This window comes from Epinephelus moara, chromosome 4 (assembly GCF_006386435.1).
Source record: "Epinephelus moara isolate mb chromosome 4, YSFRI_EMoa_1.0, whole genome shotgun sequence".
Lineage (NCBI taxonomy): Eukaryota > Metazoa > Chordata > Actinopteri > Perciformes > Serranidae > Epinephelus > Epinephelus moara.
The window spans coordinates 22,207,113-22,208,202 of NC_065509.1; the positions used below are offsets into that span (position 1 = coordinate 22,207,113).

Below are 1,090 nucleotides of genomic sequence, written 5' to 3' on the forward strand. Positions count from 1 at the left end.
TCTGGACGTGAACAAAGAGACTGGTGAACTGTATGTTGTGGAGAAGATCGATAGGGAAAGTATTTGCACAACAAAGTCATCAGCGTCTTGCTATCTCAGACTGGAGGTAACATTAGAAAACCCAGTGCGAATGTTTAATATAGAAGTAGAAATATTAGATATGAACGACAACGCCCCACAGTTTCGACGAGACGTCATACATTTAGATATATCTGAAGCAACACCAAAAGGAGAGAGATTCTCTCTCAGTAATGCAGTTGATCCTGATGTTGGAAGCAATTCAGTGAAAACCTACCATCTGAGTGAGAGTGAACATTTTAATATTGAAGTGCAGACTGGAAGAGAAGGATCTAAATTTGCCGATTTGATATTGAAAAAGACTTTAGATCGAGAGCAGCAGGCTGTTCATAATTTAATACTAACAGCTGTAGATGGAGGAACACCTGCTCGATCTGGCACTGCAAGTGTTATTGTTCGTGTTTTAGACACAAATGATAACGCTCCTGCTTTTGACAAAGCGAGTTACAATATAAATGTTATGGAGAATTCTCCCATTGGCAGCCTCGTTGTTCATCTCAATGCAACAGATTTAGATGAAGGGTCAAATTCAGATGTAACATACTCATACAGTTTATATACGTCAGAGAAAACACAAGAAACATTTCATCTGAATCCTTCCACTGGTGAAATTACTGTTAAAGGAATGTTAAATTATGAAGACTTCAAGATTTATGATATGGAAGTTATAGCAACTGATAAAGGAGCCACTGCATTATCAGGACAATGTACTATAAAGATTGTGGTTGAAGACATGAATGACAACCACCCAGAAATATCTATCAAATCATTTCAGAGTCCAGTCAATGAAAACATAGAATTAGACACAGTGATAGCAGTAGTTAGTGTCAGTGATAAAGACTCAGGTGACAATGGAGTGGTTGATCTTCATATTCCAGATAATATGCCTTTCAAACTGAGGGAATCCTCTGATAACTATTATGAATTAGTAGTGTCAGAGCCATTAGACCGCGAGAAGGTCCCAGAATATGACGTCACTTTCACGGTGACAGACAGAGGTTCTCCTCCTTTA

The 1,090-nt window shown here is 38.3% G+C and overlaps 1 protein-coding gene across 3 annotated transcripts in view; it reads left to right on the plus strand.

Moving 5' to 3' along the window:
• The window catches only part of LOC126388637 (protocadherin alpha-C2-like), a 25,474-nt gene that overhangs the window by 6,930 nt on the left and 17,454 nt on the right, over positions 1 to 1,090 (plus strand). The window lies entirely within an intron of this gene.